The sequence below is a fragment of the Oryx dammah genome, unplaced genomic scaffold (assembly GCF_014754425.2).
Source record: "Oryx dammah isolate SB20612 unplaced genomic scaffold, SCBI_Odam_1.1 HiC_scaffold_1, whole genome shotgun sequence".
In the NCBI taxonomy this organism is placed as follows: domain Eukaryota; kingdom Metazoa; phylum Chordata; class Mammalia; order Artiodactyla; family Bovidae; genus Oryx; species Oryx dammah.
In genome coordinates, this window is record NW_024070185.1 from 92038060 (window position 1) to 92061713 (window position 23654).

Below are 23654 nucleotides of genomic sequence, written 5' to 3' on the forward strand. Positions count from 1 at the left end.
CCAGTCTTGTGGCCACTGCTGAGTTTTCCAAACTTGCTGGCATATTGAGTGCAGCACTTTCAAAGCATCATCTTTCAGGATTTGAAGTAGCTCAACTGGAATTCCATCACCTCCACTAGCTTTGTTCATAGTGATGCTTTCTAAGGCCCACTTGAGTTCACATTCCAAGATGTCTGGCTCTAGATTAGTGATCACATCATCATGATTATCTGGGTCGTGAAGATCTTTGTTGTACAGTTCTTCTGTGTATTCTTGCCACCTCTTCTTAATATCTTCTGCTTCTGTTAGGTCCAGACCATTTCTGTCCTTTAACGAGCCCATCTTTGCATGAAATATTCCCTTGGTATCTCTAATTTTCTTGAAGAGATCTCTAGTCTTTCCCATTCTGTTGTTTTCCTCTATTTCTTTGCATTGATCGCTGAAGAAGGCTTTCTTATCTCTTCTTGCTATTCTTTGGAACTCTGCATTCAGATGCTTATATCTTTCCCTTTCTCCTTTGCTTTTTGCCTCTCTTCTTTTCACAGCTATTTGGAAGGCTTCCCCAGACAGCCATTTTGCGTTTTTGCATTTCTTTTCCATGGGGATGTTCTTGATCCCTGTCTCCTGTACAATGTCACAAACCTCAGTCCATAGTTCATCAGGCACTCTATGTACCGGATCTAGGCCCTTAAATCTATTTCTCACTTCCACTGTATAATTATAACGGATTTGATTTAGGTCATACCTGAATGGTCTAGCGGTTTTCCCTGCTTTCTTCAATTTCAGTCTGAATTTGGTAATAAGGAGTTCATGATCTGAACCACAGTCTGCCCCCATTTTTGTTGACTGTATAGAGCTTCTCCATCTTTGGCTGCAAAGAATAGAATCAATCTGATTTTGGTGTTGACCATCTGGTGATGTCCATGTGTAGAGTCTTCTCTTGTGTTGTTGGAAGAGGGTGTTTGCTATGACCAGTGCATTTTCTTGGCAAAACTCTATTAGTCTTTGCCCTGCTTCATTCTGCATTCCAAGGCCAAATTTGCCTGTTACTCCAGGTGTTTCTTGACTTCCTACTTTTGCATTCCAGTCCCCTATAATGAAAAGGACCTCTTTTTTGGGTGTTAGTTCTAAAAGATATTGTAGGTCTTCATAAAACCATTCAGCTTCAGTTTCTTCAGTGTTACTGGTTGGGGCATAGACTTGGATAACTGTAACATTGAATGGTTTGCCTTGGAGATGAACAGAGATCATTCTGTCGTTTTTGAGACTGCATCCAAATACTGCATTTCGGACTCTTTTGTTGACCATGATGGCTACTCCATTTCTTCTGAGGGATTCCTGCCCACAGTAGTAGATGTAATGGTCATCTGAGTTAAATTCACCCATTCCAGTCCATTTTAGTTTGCTGATTCCTAGAATGTCAACGTTCACCCTTGTCCTCTCTTGTTTGACCACTTCCAATTTGCCTTGATTCATGGACCTGACATTCTAGGTTCCTATGCAATATTGCTCTTTACAGCATTGGACTTTGTTTCTATCACCAGTCACATCCACAGCTGGGTATTGTTTTTGCTTTGGCTCCATCCCTTCTTTCTTTCTGGAGTTATCTCTCCGCTGATCTCCAGTAGCATATTGGGCACCTAATGACCTGAGGAATTCCTCTTTTGGTATCCTATCATTTTGCCTTTTCCTACTGTTCATGGGGTTCTCAAGGCAAGAATACTGAAGTGGCTTGCCATTCCCTTCTCCAGTGGACACATTCTGTCAGGCCTTTCCACCATGACCCGCCTGTCTTGGGATGCCAGTGGGGGAGACCTGGGTTCAATCCCTGGGTTGGGAAGAAAGAACCCCTGAAGAAGGAAATGGCAACCCATTTCAGTATCCTTGCTTGGAGAATTCTCTGTACAGAGGAGACTGGAGGGCTACAGTCCATGGGGTCACAAAGAGTCAGCCATGACTGAGTGAAGAAAACACTTTTTAAAGCAGAAGTCTTCACTGCTCATATGTAATATCTGATTTTAATATATTGGGTGTGCCTGCGTACATGCTTAGTCACTTCAGTTGTGTCCAATTCTTTGTGATTCTATGGACTTACTATAGCCCAACAGGTTCCTCCATCCATGGGATTCTCTAGGCAAGAATACTAGAGTGGGCTCCCATACCCTTCTGCAGAGGATCTTCCCAATCCAGGGATCAAACCCACATCTCTTAAGCCCATAGTTTTTCACAAATTCATTTGATTAATGTCTATCTCTGGAATTCTGAATCTTCTCTCACTACTTTATTTTTTTTTAATGAACCATTTAATTCATTCAGCATTTAGCAAAGATAGTTTACTCTCCTGTGAACTTGCTGTTTATGCTGTTGCTGCTGCTGCTGCTGCTAAGTCGCTTCAGTCGTGTCCAACTCTGTGTGACCCCATAGACGGCAACCCAGGAGGCTTCCCTGTCCCTGGGATTCTCCAGGCAAGAACACTGGAGTGGGTTGCCATTTCCTTCTCCAATGCATGAAAGCGAAAAGTGAAAGTGAAGATGCTCAGTTGTGTCCAACTCTTCGTGACCCCATGGACTACAGCCAACCAGGCTCCTCCATCCATGGGATTTTCCAGGCAAGAGTACTAGAGTGGGTTGCCATGCTACTAAGCTATTATTTATTTGAAGGCATGTATTTGAAGGCATGTGTATGCAGTTGACTCTTGAACAACACAAGTTTCAAATCCGCAAGTCTACTTTTACACGGATTTTTTTTCCAAAGGATATGTCCCACAAAACTACATGATCCACAGTTGGTTGAATTTGCAGACACAGAATGGCATATGTTAAGGACCAATTATAAAGTTATACTTGGATTTCATTTTAACTGTTCAGGGCCCCTAAACCCTGTGTTGTCAAGGGCCAACCATATATACGTATATACAGTTTTACAATCCCCCAGCAGAGGACTCACAGAATGGCTGTGTGCCAATAAATTTCGATGAATGAATAGATGAAACAGAAAAACATTAGTAAAAGAAATGTCTAAAATATTGGTGAGTTAATGATACATATGAGAAAGTTATTAGATATACAAATTAGTAACAATAAGGCACATTACAAAGAATGCTTAGGACACTGTTTTGTTCCAGTGGTTAACACAATTTTGTCTTCTATGAAATTATCCTGAAAAAAAGTTGTGATTGTTATTTTTAAATGATTCAAAAGATGAAAACCTCACAGACATTATTGGGAAGAGGGGATAAAAGAGGTCTTACAAAAATAAGAATAAGCAAAACTCAAAATTATGATTCAAAAAAAATTACAGCAGTAGTAGGACATCAGAAACAAATTGTTAACTTTGTCTTGACTTCTGATGCTAAGGAATATTTATATTTCAGTTTTTATAGTAATTTGTACATACAAGGCATTTCTTTCTCTGTCAAGCAGATTATGAGGTTCTTAAAGACTTTTCAAGTACAACAAAATTGTTGGGGTTCTGCTGTCAAAAAAATACATCCCTTAGCTTCCACTTCTGATATCATTTTACGTGGCAACTTTCTTCTTAATTGTGAATATCTCCTCCACTAGAACATAGGCTCTAGTGGAAACCATGTCGGATTTTAATTTCTATCACTATCAATCAACTAATGCCCAGTTCATAAGGGGTCAAATTAGTGGATATGTATGGAATGCATAAATGAAAGAAAGAATGAGCAAAATATGCCTCTGGAATATTTGTAGAGGACAATTTCAAGTTTATGTAATGGCACATGAAGCAAGTGGAAAAGGAAATGACAGTCAACTCCAGTATTCTTGCCTGGAGAAGCCCATGGACAGAGGAGCCTGGTGGGCTACAGGCCATGGAGTCACAAGAGTGGATACAACTTAGCAACTAAACCACCACCACCCCATGAAGCAAGACTATCAGAAATAATCAGAAATTAAAACTATATTCTACTATACCATCAGAATTTTCAGACATTTGCTGTGGTTCACATGGACCTGGGCTTTACTGTCTGAAAGTAAAAGTAAAGTAAAATTGGTTACTTAGAGAAATCATTACAGGGAGACCAAATCTGTTCAATAACATAACCACAAAAAGAAGAGTAAAAATTCAGGCTACCTTATCTGAAAGTATTATAATACAAGTAGGAGATAAATAGGAGAACAAGATTTCAGAGAAGTAAGTGGATGTGGAGTAAGTCTCTCCACATATACATCAGGAATACACCTTCAGACACAGAAGTACATGCAGAACACCAGCTGAGAGCGGACAGGAGTACCTGACCAGTGGAAAAGAATATACAGAACCATGCAAAACTCGGCAGGATGAAGGAACTAGGGGGAAAAACCGGAGTGTTAGTAGAACTGGACCTGCCCTCAGCGGGCGGAGGACCTGAAGCAGGGGTCCAATCCCCATTCCAGGGCAATTGTCTGAGTCAGAGGAGAAACATTTAAGGCTGAGAGTGAAACAGCTGATCTGTGGCAGCCTAAATGGAATGAGAATCAAACAGTCCTTGCCTCAGCCATACATACCCTGGACAGGAACGCTGGTCCCCCAGAAGGTGCAGCAGCTAGGAGCTAGAGTTTAGGGTCTGTAGAGTAATCCCAGGGTGAGGGCTGCTATTGACTGCAGAGAGACGGATTGAGGAGATGTGAGGGAGGAGATCATGGTGGGAAATTCCAGTGAAGGAAAGCCGGGCAGCCATAGCAACAAGATGATACTGCTGAGTCGCATGTAGGGAGTGGAGCTATCACCATAGCATCTCTCTCCCCATAGGCCAGCGGGGCAGCAGCTGCACAATAGAGAGGCTGGACCATCAAACGACTGGCACACTGAACTACAGAGAATGACCCCAGTCCCTGAATGGGTGGAGCTGCAGAGAAAGACTGTCCAAAGAGGCCTTCTGATCGCCAGCTACAAGAGGCTTGAGAAAAGACTGATAGGGCCATAACTCTTGTGGCAGAGGCAGTCCGTGTACCTGCACACTTGGTGCCTCCGGGGTACCTTCAAGTCAAGCAGCTGCACCACCTTCACTGCTCCACTCTCACTGGGACAGAGCTGCCACAGGCTAAAAAATTTTTGCATCTATGCATACAGGGTCCCTTCGGTAGTGTCCGATTCTTTGTGACCCTGTAGACTGTGGCCTGCCAGGCTTCTCATTCAGAGAGGGGGTTCTCCAGGCAAGAATACTGGAGCGTATTGGCCAATACCAGTTGCCATACCCTTCTAGAGCACTATACTTCCTTCTGCCTTAGCTGCCAAATGCCCTGAATACCTGGTGCTGCCAGAACCCCTGCGACCTAAGCAGCTGCACCACCTCCACACCTGGCCCACAATGGGGCAAACCCAAGCCCTGCAGGGCAGCCACAGGAGCAAAACCCCAGTGGATGACCCTCATGCAGCGGTGGAAATAAAACCACAATTGAAATCCAGGGGCAGTGTGGCTAAGGAAGAAGACCCAAAACCTTCCGACCAGCTGTACAAGTTGCAGATTAAATCCATATGATCAACTAGGCAAGACTCTGTCTATGAAAGATATAAAAGGTCATTGAAAGCTCCCATAAAAGAAAATGCACTAGTTCTGATAGCTGTGGACATTGAAGGCAAGAACACACAGGAGTAAGACCAGATTAGAATCTGAGCTGCCCGCACAGCAGATCCAGAGATCAGCACAGTGTTGGAGGGCATCCTAGGGAGGTGAGGTGGACTGTGACTGCCAACGAGGAAAACTCTGACAGCAGTGACTCAAGAAAAACATTTGCTATTTTGGGCTTCCCTGGTGGCTCAGAGGTTAAAGCATCTGCCTGCAATGCAGGACACCCGGGTTCAATCCCTGGGTCGGGAAGATCCCCTGGAGAAGGAAATGGTAACCCACTCCAGTATTCTTGCCTGGGAAATCCCATGGACGCAGGAGCCTGGTGGCCTACAGTCCACGGGGTCACAAAGAGTTGGACACGACTGAGCAACTTCACTTTCATTCTTATTTTTTGACTTGTTCTGTAGATTCTTTTGAATATTATTCTTTTCTTTTTTTTCTCCCCCCCCCCACCCCTCGTTGTAGTTTTTGATTGTATTGGCACTAAGAAATCCAATTAAGCATTTGAGATTTCTTTCCCCCCTCAGTCACATTTCATATTGTTGTCATAAATCTTTGCCACTAGATTGAGCTTTTGACGTTCTGTGTTTTCTTTTTTTTTAATTTTTAAAAACTATTATTTTTTTTCTACATTTATTCTTTTGTTTGCTTTTCCTACTGTTATTTCCCCCTTGCAGTTAACCTTTAACTTATATAAATCTTCTTTATTTGCCTCTATTAAACTTTATCTATTCCTTGCTTTATCTAAGCTTTATCTATGATATCTATTCTTTCTTTCTCTTGTTTTGTCTCCTTTCCTCTCAACATATTTGTTAGTATTATTTTCATTGCTTCATTCCCCAATTGGCACCTTGCTTTAGTTTTATTTTCTAGTTTGTGCTTTAGTTAGCTTTGTTCTTAACTCATAAACATAATTTTTGATTTCCTTTATTCCCTTTATTCAGTCAATCTACTGTACTTTATTTTTGTTGGATTGTTTTCACTTTGTTCATGGGTGTATATGAATATGTATATATTCCATTATTTTGATTATTATTTGCCTGATTTTTTACCTGCCATTTGTCTGGGAATTCATCTTTGGTTTCTCATTTTTGGATATTTGTTTTAATCTCACTTTATGCCATAACAAATTACTTGTGGAATCTTCGTTCCTAACTTGGGATCAAGCCCTGATCCTTTGGAGTGGGAGCACTGATTCCAAGACCCTAGGCTACCAGAGAACCAACCCTCAGTTCAGCTCAGTCGTTCAGTCGTGTCCAACTCTTTGTGACCTCATGAACCACAGAATGCCAGGCCTCCCAGTCCATCACCAACTCCCGGAGTTTACCCACACTCATGTCCATCGAGTCGGTGACCATCCAGCCATCTCATCCTCTGTTGTCCCCATTTCTTCCTGCCCCCAGTTCCTCCCAGCATCAGGGTCTTTTCCAATGAGTCAACTCTTCTCATGAGGTGGCAAAAGTATTGGAGTTTCAGCTTTAGCATCAGTCCTTCCAATGAACTGACTTCCTTTAGGATGGACTTGTTGGATCTCCTTGCAGTCCCAGGGACTCTCAAGAGTCTTCTCCAACACCACAGTTTAAAAACATCAATTCTTCAGCACTCAGCTTTCTTCACAGTCCAACTCTCACATCCATATATGACCACTGGAAAAACCATAGCCTTGACTAGATGGACATTTGTTGGCAAAGTAATGTCTCTGCTTTTGAATATGCTATCTAGGTTGGTCATAACTTTCTTTCCAAGGAGTAAGTGTCTTTTAATTTCATGGCTGCAGTCACCATCCGCAGTGGTTTTGGAGCCCAAAAAAAATAAAGTCTGATACTGTTCCCACTGTTTCCCTATCTATTTCCCATGAAGTGATGGGACCAGATGCCATGATCTTCATTTTCTGAATGTTGAGCTTTAAGCCAACTTTTTCACTCTCCTCTTTCACTTTCATCAAGAGGATCTTTAGTTCTTCTTCACTTCCTGCCATAAGGGTGGTGTCATCTACATATCTGAGGTTATTGATATTTCTCCCAGCAATCTTGATTCCAGCTTGTGTTTCTTCCAGTCTAGCATTTCTCATGATGCACTCTGCATAGATGTTAAATAAGCAGAGAAACAAGATACAGCCTTAATATACTTTCCCAATTTGGAACCAGTCTGTTGTTCCAAGTCCAGTTCTAACTGTTGCTTCCTGACCTGCATACAGATTCCTCAAGAGGCAGGTCAGGTGGTTTGGTATTCCTGTCTCTTTCAGAATTTTCCACAATTTATTGTGATCCACACACTCAAAGGCTTTGGCATAGTCAATAAAGCAGAAATAGATGTTTTTCTGGAACTCTCTTGCTTTTTCCATGATCCAGCAGATGTTGGCAATTTGATCTCTTGTTCCTCTGCCTTTTCTAAAACAAGCTTGAACATCAGGAAGTTCACAGTTCATGTATTGCTGAAGACTGACTTGCAGAATTTTGAGCATTATTTTGCTAGCATGTGAGATGAGTGCAATTGTGTGGTAGTCTGAGCATTCTTTTGCATTGCCTTTCTTTGGGATTAGAATGAAAACTGACCTCTTCCAGTCCTGTGGCCACTGTTGACTTTTCCAAACTTGCTGGCATATTGAGTGCAGCACTTTCACAGCATTTTTCAGGATTTGAAATAGCTCAGCTGGAATTCCATCACCTCCACTAGCTTTGTTTGTAGTGATGCTTCCTAAGGCCCACTTGACTTCACATTCCAGGGTGTCTGGCTCTAGGTGAGTAGACACACCATTGTGATTATCTGTGTCATGAAGATCTTTTTTGTATAGTTCTTCTGTATATTCTTTCCACCTCTTATTAATATCTTCTGCTTCTGTTAGGTCCATACCCTTTCTGTCCTTTATTGAGCCCATCTTTGCATGAAATGTTCCCTTGGTATCTCTAATTTTCTTGAAGAGATTTCTAGTCTTTCCCATTCTATCGTTTTCCTCTATTTCTTTGCACTGATCACTTAGGAAGGCTTTCTTATCTCTCCATGCTATTCCTTGGAACTCTGCATTCAAGTGGGTATATCTTTCCTTGTCTCCTTTGCTTTTCACTTCTCTTCTTTTCACAGCTATTTGCAAGGCTTCCTCAGACAGCCATTTTGCTTTTTTACATTTCTTTTTCTTGGGCATGGTCTCAATCCCTGTCCTGTACAATGTCATGAATCTCCATCCATAGTTCATCAGGCACTCTGACTCTCAGATCTAGTGCCTTAAATCTGTTTCTCACTTCCACTGTTAGGGATTTGATTTAGGTCATACCTGAATGGTCTAGTGGTGTTCCCCACTTTCTTCAATTTAAGTCTGAATTTGGCAATAAGAAATGGCTGAATGGATACCAAAACAAGAGCCATATAAATACTGTCTACAAGAAACCCACTTCAGACCTCAAGTTACATTTAGTCTGAAAGTGTGAGGATGCAAAAATATATTCCATGCAAATGGGAAGCAAAAGAAACCTGGAGTAACAATCCTCATATCAGTAAATAGACAAAATAAAGATTACAAAAGATAAGAAAGGATACTATATAATGATCAAGGGGTCAATCCAAGAGGAAGGCATAACAATTGTAAATATCTATGCACCCAACATAGGAGCACCTTGATACATAAAACAAACACTAACAGACATAAAAGGAGAAATTGACAGTAACACAATAATAATAGGAGACTTTAACACCCCACTCACACCAATGGGCAGATCATCAAAACAGAAAATTAATAAGAAAACACAAGTTTTAAATGATACATTAGATGAGAATGGATCTCACTGATATCTTGAGGACAATCCATCCAAATGCAGAAGAATACACCTTCTTCTCAAGTGCACATGGAACATTCTCTAGGATAGACCATATCTTAGATCACAAAACAAACTTCAGTAAATTTAAGAAAATTGATATTGTATCAAGCATCTTCTCTGACCACAATGCTATAAGGAAAAAAGTCTAAGAAGCACAAACACATGTATATGAAATTATTATAATACAAGTAAACATTTTTGTTAATTATGCAGTTTTTTTCAAATGGAAAAAATGACCCAGACAAGTTTAGATTATAATTTTATAGAACTTTTCAACTAATAAATCATCTTTTAGAATTAGCAAGTGCATATCTGTTGCATAGAGATTTCACATGTAGTACTATAGATATTTTATCATGATATTATATATTCTATAAAAATGTTAGATAAATATCATTTAAAGTTCATAAAACCTTTTCAGAGACCTAAGTCAGAAATATTATATTTACAGGTCAGGAAAATGAGTGTTAAAGAAGTCAAATTACTTGCTCACCCATGCAGGACCATGATTCAAGCATGGATCCTGTCTCTACTCATGTGAGAAACAGCAGCTTGCCTGGCAATCAGTTTGCAGAGATCTTATAAGATGTGTGAGCAAAACAGCATTTAGGTCTGGCTTTCACCCAGTCCTGTTTCCAGGTGTGCTTGCTTGACTTGCCGATGTCTCCATGGCTTCCCAATCCACTGAGGGACCCAGTTCTCACCCTCTTAGCATACCCATTTATATGCTGTCCTCCCAAGCTTCAATCCCAGCCCTGAATTGGTTATACCAATCCTCTTGCTTCCAACTGGGAAAAGTAATCAGACATTTTCCTGAGATGCTGGCATCCTGGACTGAGATCGAGATCAGGTGTAGCATATTTAAGGTCAGTCCAGAGACTGAGTTGTTTGCTGTTCCAGGGTAGAATCCTGGCACTGAACCTAGCCGGCTGCCCTTTGAGTTTAGACACCAGAGAGAAAAGCAAGGATTCCACTGGCACATCTGTGCTGTTCTGAGAATCTCAGTAAAGGGTGTGACCCTACTTAGCTTCCCTCTGCAGAAACAGAAGCATGGACTTCAAGGCACTGGTCCACTATCCATCAGGAACACAAGCCATGTAGGTGCTATTCTCCTGTAACCTGCAAGTGACAGATACCATCCTGGCTTCCTACCTCCCCAAGGACTGTCTTGCCTGATAAAATGTTTTCAAACACTGAGTCACAATGTTTGTCAAGAAGGTAGAATGATTATGAAAAATAACAACTAGTTTTTCTTCAATGCCCACACTCAAGGGCTTTGCCCCACCACTGAATCAGTGCCTCCCTACCTCCTCCCAACATCATGGACCTCAACACAGAAGGCTTCTTTGTACCTTGCGCTCTGGATCAGAGGCACCTACTCCTAAAGTCAGGTCCTGGAAGCCTCGGCAGCAGTGGGCTTCCATGTTATAACCCCCCTTAAAAAAAAAAATCACTTCATCCTTAAAAACCTGTAGTGTATTTTCAGTACAAAAGTTAGAATTCTCAAGATTTCACAGATGAGAAAATAGCTCAAGAAAAATTGAATGTCATAAAACTAGTCTTAAGTCAGAGCCTGAACTTTCATGTAGACAGTCTTGATTTTCAGCTCTGGGGCAGGGGAAGGTGAGTAAGGGCCAGGGATTACTGAGAATGGAGCCACGAGCTGATGCTCTGATCCTCACCAGCTTCGGCAGTGACAAACACTGAGGAGGCCTTTATTGCCATAGCAATTAAAGTGCAGTAATGCTGAATTAAAGGTGACCCACTGGTTAAGGGTAGAAAGCACCAAGACAGCATTTGGATAATTTTTAATCCTGGTTATTTTAGTCCTGGTGGACTAAAATAATGGAACCACACAGGGAGCAACCACAGATCAAAGGGCTTCAGAACCAGGATATACTGGAGAAATTTTGGTTTTCCTTCGAACAGCCTTCTTTCTTAGGAAAAACTCTCAAACATTTTATGACAGGATTTTTGCAGAAAGTGGAGCAGACTGAAAGTGCAGCCTAATTACCCAGGAACCTGACCCCCGAACGTGACTTCCAAGGTCTTTGTGCTCTGTCTCTGCTCACCTCTCTTCTTCTTCTTTCACCTTCGGCTCTGCCCTGCAGTACCAACTGTCTTCAGCTCCACAAAAGGATGTGTTCTCTCCTCTTTCAGTCTCACCCTCAAACTTTCATTTCTGTCTGGAGTATCTTTTTCTAGTCTTCTTTTCTTATGTCTTCTTCCATAAGCTTAACCACTATTGTATTTGGAAAACTTTTCTGAATTCTTTGTGTGTTTCTCTCATTATACACTGTACTGTAACCCTCTTTGTAATAACATCAGTCACTCAAAGGAAAGCTCCAGAAGAACAGAGATCATTTCCAGTTGCTGAAAATGTGTCTGGCATATAGGATGCACTCCAAAAATATTAATTCACTTAATGTTGAATTCTTGCTGTGAAAGGGAATTTTAACTCCAGAATTATCTACACTTGTAAGAATTGGAATAGCTGCAAGTAGGGGCTTCCCTGGTGACTCAGACGGTAAAGAATCGAGACCTGGGCTCGATCCCTGGGTTGGGAAGATTCCCTAGAGGAAGGCATCAACCCACTCCAGTATTCTTCCCTGGAAAACCCCATGGACAGATGAGCCTGGTAGGCTATAGTCCAAGGGGTCACAAAGAGTCAGACACAACTGAATGACTAAGAACACAGATACAGAAACAGAGGAATAGAACTATAATAGATGGCAAATTAAGTCAGAGTTAATTTGGAGTGGCCTCTGTGCTGGATATTCTGTTTGCTCCCTACCTGATGCACACTCCACCTTCACCAGAGTTCCAGGAGATAGGACTTTGGGGACCACCATACCATGTTCGCTTACCATCTGACTTGATATTGGGTTCTGCCAGTGGATGCAGCAGATGGAGATTATGAGACAGAAGGAGTGGTTGATAAATTGAAACATTTGTTTTCTTGATTCCCCACTTTCCAGGCTGAATCCCAGCCATTTGAGTACCAAAGTGACCATCCTTTCGGCTGCATCTTTCTCCCAGTTCAGGAATAGAGGCTAAGGCTTTACCATCAAATGTGAATTCCTCCTTACCCTTCCCCACACACAGCTTTGCAAATGATTTCTTTTCAGTGAGTCATCTTCCTACAAGGACTCTAACCCATAGAGCCTGACATTTTGTGAGATTTGGACTTAATTCTGCAGGAAGTGAAAACCAAAAGCTTTTAGAATATAAAGATATCCTTACAGCTCAAACATTAGCAGAAGAAAACCTATTGCACTACAGGTTCTTCAGAAACAGAGCCTTTGCCTTATTCAATGTTGTAACCAATGCCTAGAAGAAAGTATGGCATACATAGCCTACAATACTCTCTTATTAAATAAGTAACTTCAAAGACAATTGATTAAATCTATGTAGCCTAGAGACGCTGGGCTGGAAGAAGCACAAGCTGGAATCAAGATTGCCAGGAAAAATCTCAATAACCTCAGATAGGCAGATGACATCACCCTTATGGCAGAAAGTGAAGAGGAACTAAAAAGCCTCTTGATGAAAGTGAAAGAGGAGAGTGAAAAAGTTGGCTTAAAGCTCAACATTCAGAAAACGAAGATCATGGCATCTGGTCCCATCTCTTCATGGGAAATAGATGGGGAAATAGTGGAAACAGTGTCAGACTTTATTTTGGGGGGCTCCAAAATCACTGCAGATGGTGACTGCAGCCATGAAATTAAAAGACACTAACTCCTTGGAAGAAAAGTTATGACCAACCTAGATAGCATATTCAAAAGCAGAGACATTACTTTACCAACAAAGGTCCGTCTTGTCAAGGCTATGGTTTTTCCAGTGGTCATGTTTGGATGTAAGAGTTGGACTGTGAAGAAAGCTGAGCGCCAAAGAATTGATGCTTTTGAACTGTGGTGTTAGAGAAGACTCTTGAGAGTCCCTTGGACTGCAAGGAGATCCAACCAGTCCATTCTAAAGGAGATCAGCCCTGGGATTTCTTTGGAAGGAATGATGCTAAAGCTGAAACTCCAGTACTTTGGCCACCTCATGTGAAGAGTTGACTCATTGGAAAAGACTCTGATGCTGGGAGCGATTGGGGGCAGGAGGAAAAGGGGACGACAGAGGCTGAGATGGCTGGATGGCATCACCGACTCGATGGACATAAGTTTGAGTGAACTCCGGGAGTTGGTGATGGACAGGGAGGCCTGGCGTGCTGCAACTCATGGGATCGCAAAGAGTCGGACACGACTGAGCGACTGAACTGAACTGAACTGATGTAGCCTAGAGCTTGAATTATAATCAAGGGCAGACAAAAGATAATCCACTTTCTTAAACAGCCCCTAGTAGTAACAAAACAGGTAGATTTCAGAGAAATCCTATAAACTAAAAGTAGGCAATCTAAATGAGTGCTTCCCTGAGAGAGCAGGTCCTAAAAAGGACCTCTTCCCATGTAGATGTTGTGCTCTCTCTTATACAGCTATCTTACTGTGTCCACAGCTAATTCCTTCTCAGTGATTAACCACACTGGGGCAGTACTGCAGTGAGCGATTATTATTGCTTTACAATCCATGAGGACAGACCTGGCATCGAAGGCAACATTGTCAGCAAGGCACCATTTACTTCATCCTGCAGACATCACTCTGATAACAAAACGTGGTTGAATTCGATAAACTTTCCAAGTATAGAGAGTATAAGGGTATTTTTAGAATCAGAAAGCCTGCAAGAGAAGTACAAGATGCCAAACAGAACTGAGGAAGTGAGGGGGGAAGTAAGGAGGAGAAATTAAACAAAGAAAAACATGCTTGATTTCCCGAGCAAGTTCTTCTACTTCCCCCTTGTGGCCAAATTTTTCTAGAACAAGGATTATTTTTTCCTTCAAGATAACAATTATTATTTAGGTCAGATTATAACAATGGAGCTTGCTTGTTGGAAAGAGAATGAAAAATTCACTGGAGTGGATAGGTAGAATACCATGTGGAAATGTGAAATTTCTGCAACTGAATTTTGTAAATGAATTAATGTTTCTACAAAAGCTTAACCAGGAACAGAGATTCATCCAAGGGTTTGACTGGTACAGAGAAACTCTCCATAGAAACTCATGTAATTCTCATAATAACTCTTTACAGTAAATATAATTGTCCCTGAATTAGTAATCTAAGAGTAGATATGAAAACTTTCACATATTTGGTACCGACTGTGTTCTACTGCATTTAAGAATTTTGCATACACTCATTTAATTCTTAAAATAGAATTAGATCAGAATAGCAATTTCTTTAATTGAACTTCCCGAGGTAATGTAGTTTGTACATCACAGAGATGAAACTTTAACCTATTTGAATTGCAACTGCCTCCATATTTCCTCTATTCCATGCTGTCTCATTATATTCTTTTTGCATGCCCTTTTTAACTTTTTACCAGTATTTTTTAAAACTAGACTTGCACACCCGCTGTAGGGACTCCTGTGATCCTTAGGAGATTCTCCTACCTTTACACTGCTCTATGTATTTATATTTGCCAGAGATGAGCTAAAGACTCTCCTCTTGACCTAATGCATTAATTGCAGATTCATGTTAATAATTAGCACAAAAATCAGAATTAGAAAATGTACTTTGTTCTCTTCAACCCCTCCTCCTAGAAGTAGGGAACACTCTATGAAGATAATAGGGCAGTATTATTTTCTTTAAACTTATAGTAGACACATTTAGAGTCAATAAACAGAGTTATCAAATTTTCTAAGTTCAAAGTAGAATAACAGAGAGGTGCAAAACGTGAATTACTGAGTTGGGGGTATATTTGAAAAAAAACTACAAAATCACATATAGTTATTAAAAACATTATATATTAATAATAAAGAGGGGAGAGAGGAAGGTATTATCTACAGTTTACCTCTTTTATCTGCACCAGAGAATCTTAATTTTCTTTTTCTAGGACTTCTGGTTGTGTTTACCAAATTATCTCATAAACTTTAAATGATACCTAGATCCCCTGGAGGAGAGCATGGCAACCCACTCCAGTATTCTTGCCTGGAGAACCCCCATGGACAGGGGAGTCTGGCAGGCTACAGTCCATGGGGTTGCAAAGAGTCAGACACAACTGACCAACTAAGCACAGAACATATATCAATTAGCATTTTTAAAATGTTGTCCAATGTATTGGAGGAGTTGTTATGGGCTAGGTGGGTGGTAATAAAAGATATGGGAAAAATGATTATCAAATTTCAAATATTTATTCATTGATTTCTTCCATGCAAAAGATCAACCAGTAATGAATAAGAGCCCAATTCTCCTTGGGTTTCCTTCCTGGCTTTACAACTCACAAAACTGTGACCTTGAGCCTCTGATCCCACATTTGTAGTGATGACAACAAAAATCTATTGTGAGGAGGCTCAAATAAATGAGTAATGCCCTTAAGCACTTTAGTATAAGGAAGTTTCAATTGATCTTTGCTGTTTGTATTTGAGCCTGAAAATTACTTCACCCAAAATTTACCTTTGGGTTACCTGGCTAACAGTGGTTATACCATGGCTAGGATCAAAGACAGAATGCTCTGGATAGCAGTATTCCTTTGGCAGTTTCTCTAATGAGACTCTACTTCATACTTTTAAAGCTTGATAATATGTCTTGAATTTATATAGCCATTACATGTTTTTCAGATGCAGTTCTATACATTTTCTTATTTGGTTTGGCAACCAACACTTCAGCTCCATGGCTGCTGTACTGTTTCTGTGGCCAGTCCTGCCCCTGAACTGTTAAGCTCTGATTAAATCCTCCCAGGAAGACCAGTATGAGAGCATCCACATTACCCAGTTCATGAGGTTGTAACCTAAGCTGGAATTTGGAAAATCACTGAAAGTACACATGGCATCTCCCTGAGCTTTGCCTCTAAACATGCATTTGCTAAATACTTGCTGGACTATGAGATAACCTCCAAGAAGTAGCAAATTATGTATTTGACACTAATATTCATTATGTAAATTAATACAATGAATTTATATAAAATATACTAATATAGCATTTGTCTAGGTAGAAAAGCAAAGAGACATAAAGAAAAGAAAAAACAATCTTTTTGTTGGTGACAGTAGATAGATCCTGTTGACATTTTAATGCATTTTGTTTTGCTACTTTTCTATGAATATTTATGGGCCTGCTTTCTTTTAAACAAGGAGATTAAAACATATAGAGAGTTTTATATCAATAAGTAAAAATGTAGGTATCTTGTTAGAGTCTTCTCAGGCAGTGGATGTGATTATCTGAAGTTGCAAATTCGAATATAAATTGGTCTTACAAATGGACTTCCCTAGTGTCTTGCTGGTAAAAAATCCACCTGCAATGAGGGAGACCTAGTTTGATCCCTGGATTGGGAAGATACCCTGGAAAAGGGAACAGCTACCTGCTCCAATATTGCTGGAGAATTCCATGAACTGTATATAGTCCATGGGGCCACAGAGTTGGACACGACTGAGTGACTTTCACTTTCTTTCTTTACAAATGATGATAGTACTGAAAAACCTCCTACCCCCACCCCCAGCCTCAGCACTATGGGGACCAAAGCATAGTTATGTTAGTTTTCTCCTCTGTGTCCTCCAGGATTTTTGTCACGTATTGCTAACTGTAAAAAATCTGTGTCTCTGAGACTACACTTGAACTCTTTGAGGACAGGATCTATGGGTAGTTTCTCTTGGGGAGACAATTCAATATAATAGTTAAGAGAGAATTCTGAAGAGTAAGATGTTTAAGGCTTCCTGGCTGGCTCAGTGGTAAAGAATCTGCCTGAAAGGCAAGAGATGAGGGTTCAATCCCTGGGTCAGGAAGGTCCCCTGCAGTAGGAAATGGCATCCCACTCCAGTATTCTTGCCTGGAAAATTCCATGGACAGAGGAGTCTGGAGTGTTATAGTCCATAGGATTGCAAGAGTCAGACTCCACTTAGCAACTCAACCACCACCAAGATTGCTTAGGTTGTTTTGTTAACTCAGCTAGCTATTTGACATTTGGAGAATTACTCAGTTTCTTCATTGTAAAAACAGAACTCCAAATTCCAAAGGCTTATCCCAAGAGTAAAATGAGATAATCTACATGTGAAGAAGTTAGAAAGACTCAGTAAATGTTCAGTAAACATTATGTTGTAAAGTCAGAATCTGTTGTTGAACATACTGTGGAGAACGTTCCAAAAAAGTACAGGGTCAAATATTGTCAGCATGAGCAATAATTATGAAGTTGACATCTGAAATGTCTGATCGATGGCTGGCACTGACTAGTTGTGGGATTTTGAACAAGTCAGCATCTCTGGGTTTTGGCATTCTCCTCTATAACATAGGAATAATGAGCATTTTTAAAAATCAAACTATAACAAGAGTTTTATAAAAATATTATGCTTGAATATAGTGAATAGATTTTCCTAGAATGAATTCCAGAAGTGATACAAATGAATCAGAGATTATAAATGGTTTTGAACTGTGGGGGCTACATTTTACTTCTGCCCTTTGCAGAAGGGCTATGCCAATTAGCAAATTCAGTAGCATTGTACTGGAGTTCATATTTAATCTCACAAAAAAGAGGACTGTTGTTTTTTAAATAATTTTGCCAGTTTAATATTTTTTTTAGTTCTTGCCATTTTAATAAATGCCGTTTTCTTGTTGTTGTTGTTACTGTTGAGGTTCAGCTTTTCAGATTTTTACAGATATATTGACATTTTTTATTTTTGACTTGTTCATGCACTTTTTCTTTATATCCTTTGTCCATTTTTCTATAGACCATGTCAATATGTAATCTCATGACATGTTATTATTTTAACACAATGTTATATTTTGTAATCATTTCTTTGTTGGCAATACTGACATAAAAATGATTACAAAATAGAACAGAGAAAAACACTAAACCATAAAGCTCTTAACCAAAATTAGCTTTAAAACAATAATCTCAAAACCCCAGTTCAGTTCAGTTCAGTCGCTCAGTCGTGTCCGAATCTTTGCGACCCCATGAATTGCAGCACGCCAGGCCTCCCTGTCCATCACCAACTCCCAGAGTTCACTCAAACTCATGTCCATCGAGTCAGTGATGCCATCCAGCCATCTCATCCTCTGTCGTCCCCTTTTCCTGCTGCCCCCAATCCCTCTCAGCATCAGAGTCTTTTCCAATGAGTCAACTCTTTGCAGGAGGTGGCCAAAGTACTGGAGTTTCAGCTTTAGCATCATTCCTTCGAAAGAACACCCAGGGCTGATTTCCTTTAGAATGGACTGGTTGGATCTCCTTGCAGTCCAAGGGACTCTCAAGAGTCTTCTCCAACACCACAGTTCAAAAACATCAATTCTTCGGTGCTCAGCTTTCTTTGCAGTCCAACTCTCACATCCATTCATGACCACTGGAAAAACCATAGCTTTGACTAGCCGGACCTTTGTTGGCAAAGTAATGTCTCTGCTTTTCAATATGCTATCTAGGTTGGTCATAAAACCCCAAGTGCAACCCAAATTTAGACTTCTAAAACTCATATCTATTAGTCCTTATATCCTATAGAGTTTATAGCCTTCTTTTTATAAATATTATCTCATTAGGAAAATCCAAAACTTCTGGGGCACCCATGAAAAAATTGTGTGAAAATGAGCTTTAAAATTATAAAATTTTAAAGTTGTCACATTACTTAAAAATAGACTCTTTTTTCAGTTAGAAGCTTAAGTTCTCACTGATTAAAGTTTAGAACCTCTTAAAATATTTAATGAACCAAGACAGTTGTTCTAATGTTAAACATTCTCTCAGTAAATCTCAAAGAGGTTTAGCATTGAACCAGAATAACCCCTTTTTTTTTCCTTTCTCTCAATTCAGACAACCATTTATTTTAATGCACATTAAAATGTTTTGAAACATTTTGGCAAAAAAGAATGAGTTTTCTTTTTGCTCAGGGTTACCCCTTCCTCCCCAAAATACCCAAACCAAAAAACCCTTAACTTACAAAGATAACACTTTGCTTTTATTTCTTAAAAGGAACCACTTAGTAATTGAGTTTCTACTCCTGGAAAAAGCTTCTCTCTGTTAATGGATTTTTTGTAGTCTTCAGTTCAGTGCTATTAGTAATAGTTACATTTGCCTTCCTTTCTCTGTTGCCAGATCACCTGTGTTTGTTTATGATTCCATGGAGTAATGTTGCCTTGAGAAGTATTGGTTTTTTGTATTCCTAGAGCCAGCACAGGACTTGGTCCATTACAGATATAAACTAATATTTTATTGAATTGAGTAATGATAAAGACACATACAATATCCAAGGTGTGAATTTACCTTCTGCCTTCCATAATCTTCTGATTATGGGCAGAAAATAAAACAATTTTTTAAATGTTTAGCCAAAATTTTCCAAACTGAGATTCCATGGAGTAGTATTACAGGAGATTTGTGTAGGTCCCCACATACTCAGGGAAAAGAAAATTAAGTATTTGGAGAACATTGCCTATTCCAGGAGATGCATAGCACACTCATTCACCTATGAAGCCTCTGAGCGCAGCAAAAGGAAAGAAATTAATTCCACCCACACCTCCTTCAGTTTCTAACCTAGAAAGATAGGTTCTCTGATTGGTTTATTTTAAAGGTTGCCTCATGAAAGAACAGAGAGCTATAAAGAAGTCAAAAGAAGTAAAGGCTAAGAAGCAAAATGAACTCATTAAATTAATAAAAATTTATAATACAAGGAACCCCAAATTCAAGAACAAAATTTTAACCTTCAATGAGATGCAATAAGTAGTAGAATTGACTTCCAGAAGAAAAACTAGTAATATGGAGAATAAATTGTATAAACAAGATACAAGGTAAAAAGACAGAGATAAACTTGATGAGAGTTTATGATAAACATTTTGAGCAGAATCACAGATTCAGGCTATGAATTAAATATGCTTCTCCTGAAAATGCAATAAGATTAATAGCAAAGGCAAGCCCAAGATATAATTCAAACACTTCTAGGGGGAAATGAATTAGAAATTACACATTAAATGACTTACCAGGCTATGTGAAAAACATGTAAGATAAATCACACCCAGATTTATTCTGGGCTCTGGCATTTTTTAACTCCTTATTTTAGAAATGTACAAACATACACAAAAATAAAGTAAACAATAAAATTAAACTTCATGTTTCCATTATCCAGCTTTAGAGATTATAAACATTATATTAGTACATTTTTTATTTTCACTGTATCCACTTTTTTCCTTTTGGAGGAAATATTCCATATTTTTTGTCCTTTTGTTTCTACATATTCAATGCATACGTTTAATAAATGAGTATACTTTTTATATAATCATCATAATATTATCACATCTAGCAATGTTAATAGTAAAGTCTATTTTCTTTTGGCCAGATCACAAAAATACATGGAGGTTAAGCAACCATCTAACTGGTGACAGTTAAAATATCTTACCTTTGAAAAAACAAAACAAAGAAAATACTTTGTGTACACATTCTTGACACCCATCTTAAAAGTATTGGAAGGAACAATGAAGATCAGGGTCCCTGCAGCCCAAGCTTCTTTAGCCTCAAGGTAAATTCATCCTTGTCTGGAATCTCTGTGTCACTCTGTAGCACCCTGTTAAGAGGTGGCAAGATTCCACAGGGTGTATCATTGTTCCAAGAGAAGTGGAGAAGAGAAAATGTGTCGTCTTGCTGCCTTTTTCTCAATACCTAAAATAGTGAAAAGTGAAAGTGTTAGTCGCTCAGTCATGTCTGACTTTTTGCAATCCCATGAACTGACCTAAGATAGTACTTCATACTAAAAGATACTTATTAAATGAATGAACCCCCACCCCAACCTCCGTGACTCAACAAAGATTTCTTTGCCTCAGTTATCTCAGAACTACTGGATCTGAAGCAATGATGCTCAAAGGAATAAGGAATTTCTCAGTAATAACCAGTAAGCATCAAATCATAAAAGACAAGAGCCTGCTCCAATTCTTTGGCACAGCACAGAACCCAAACACTTTAACACTAGAAAAATTAAGCCCAAATCATGAATGAGACTGAACTTCTTCTGGCTGGCAAGGCAGAACAAGGACTTAAATTCTGATTTTTCAGATTAAAAAGAAACATTTATTTTTCTTCTCATTTGAGGGTTCATGCTAATGTCCCTAACTTCTTTTATATTGAGTGCTTCAATTGTGTTAGGCACTGTCCCATAAGTTATTCCATTTACTGTTGTAGTGACCTTCTGATGCTAGTACATAGGGGTTGGAGACTCAGGTTTTGGTCTCAGACCTAATTTCAAATACTGCCTCTTCCATTTCTCAGTGTTTGACCTAAGGAAAGATTTGGGTTCCCCAGGTGGTGCAGTGGTAAAGAATGGATGAGACCTGCCAGTGCAGGAGACATAAAAGATGCAGATTGCATCCCTGCGTCAGGAAGATCCCCTGGAGGAGGCAATGGTAATCCACTCCAGGACTCTTGCCCAGAGAATCCCATGAACAGAGGAACTTGGTGGGCTGCGGTCCGTAGGGCCACAAAGAATCAGATCCAACTTAGGACACACACACAAGGGAAGATTTATTGTAGCCATAATGATCAGCTTCCTAATTTTCAAAATATGAATATTGCTACTATCTATATCAGTGACATATTACTATGAAGGTGAAATAAGATGGCACATAGTAAAGTTCAAAATATATTAGCTAAAGTTATCAAATATGTATATACAGAGAAAAAAATAGAGAGAGAGAAAAGAATTTACTAAGGATATAGAGGTTGTAAGTATACAGAAAAATTAAGCACAAGCTTTTTGGTCCAACAGCTAGTTTTCTTTCCATAGTCATTAAAAATAACTCCAGTTTAACAGTTGCCATCTTTTAAGATATCTGAACACTGTCAGTATTTGATATTTCTAATTCTCTGAATTTTATCATCTTTCCAAATATAACCACTGAGGTAAATATAATCACAGATCAAATTTTTAAAGTCCTGCCTCATCCATCCAAATGTTGAATATTTTTGTTCTGCTACTTTTTCTAACTGCTGTAGGAGGAAAAATAAAATTATTGTGAATAGATTTTCTGGAAATCAATCCTGGAGAGGGGACCTGTTCAACAATGTTTTTCATGGTCAATATATGCTGTCGTACTTTATTTTTCCATGAAGCAATCACCACAGTGGCTTCTGGCTCACCTTACCCTTCCCAAATCAGATTTCAAAAAAGATTAAACTGAAATGATCTGTTTTGAACATTTTATTTCAACACCCAAGTAAATTGATGTTTCTTAATAGATTAGGTAGACGTTTTTAATATATCTTCATAAAAGAGATGTCTTCAAGTTAACTACACTTTCAGAATACTTCTTAGGCTTTTTAGCAATCCTCATAATTTATCTAGTGAAACAGCTGGCTGAGAGTTGCAAACCTGTTTGCTAAGAAAATAATCAAATCCACTAAAGTATTTAATAACAAGTAGTTGGTTCCTATGAACCCCATTCAAGCATTCTTGAGAGTTCTCAAGTACCTTAAAATGTGCATGCTTACCTGAACTAGCATGGTGCCCCTTACAAGTTTCTTTCAAAACACAAATGATTCCACAAGGGATCCTAGCAGTCAGTATGGAATCAGAGGCCCTATTCCAAATGTCATATGTCAATATTTAGATAAAGGGAGTCTATATTCCTAGTAACATTTTTACACATAAATTACTAAGTTCTACTCTAAACCACAGGAAATGTTTCAAATATTAACTAGATAAACCTCCTTTCAGATCCTATTTGCGTATCAGAGTGTCTAAGATTTCTCTTCAAATCCTTAAAACATGATAATTCAGTCTCCCCTGACTCTCTTTTAATTTTCTGCATGCATCTTGAGGTCTATCAGATATTTTTCTTGTTTATTTGCTGGCTCCCCCTTCACCTGAAATTAAACTCTATGAAAAAGCAGGAAATCTATATGTTTTGCAATTGCTTTTTGTGTCACACTTAAAACAGTGCTTGATATTTAGAGGGTGCTTAATAAATGTTAAATGCATGAACCTGTAAGTATGATATTCTGACTCTCCTTAAATGTCTGTTGCATAGGTTAGCTGCTCTAGTAAGTCATTAACATAGAGATTGTACCTACTTTGGTAATAATTGACTTTCAAAATAAGTTATTTTGCTGAAAATAAACCTGCTATTAAAAGATAAACTGAGACACATTAAAAATTTAAGAGATCATTGGGTGTATAGTCATTCTGATTGGCAGTGCAAAGCCAAAAGTAGTTAGGAGTGCTCCCTCTATTAACATAAGAGCCAGGGTACACAGTGCAGAAGCAAAGAAATGAAATTATTTGATTGGCTATAATCACAAGTAGTTGC